At 61.3% G+C, this 269-nt stretch overlaps 1 long non-coding RNA gene across 1 annotated transcript in view; it reads right to left on the bottom strand.

The window, feature by feature from the left end:
* LOC114027879 overlaps positions 1 to 269 on the bottom strand; it is a 9,942-nt gene that overhangs the window by 8,894 nt on the left and 779 nt on the right. The window lies entirely within an intron of this gene.

The following is a 269-nucleotide window of genomic DNA, read 5'->3' as shown; positions in this document are numbered from 1 at the left end:
CCTTCGGTCCCCCACCTTTCGGTCTCTCATCCTTCAGTCCCCTACCCTTCGGTCCCCCACCTTTCGGTCCCTCATCCTTCGGTCCCCCACCCTTCGGTCCCCCACCTTTCGGTCCCTCATCCTTCAGTCCCCTACCCTTCGGTCCCCCACCTTTCGGTACCTCATCCTGCAGTACCACATCCTTCAGTCCGTCACCCTTTGGTACCCCATCCTGCGGTACAACATCCTTCGGTCCCTCACCCTTCGGTACCCCATCCTGCGGTCCCTCA

Source organism: Vombatus ursinus, unplaced genomic scaffold (assembly GCF_900497805.2).
Source record: "Vombatus ursinus unplaced genomic scaffold, bare-nosed wombat genome assembly UNPS02014864.1, whole genome shotgun sequence".
Classification (NCBI taxonomy): domain Eukaryota; kingdom Metazoa; phylum Chordata; class Mammalia; order Diprotodontia; family Vombatidae; genus Vombatus; species Vombatus ursinus.
Note: the sequence above shows the minus strand (reverse complement) of the source record. Positions and strands in the feature narration are given on the sequence as shown.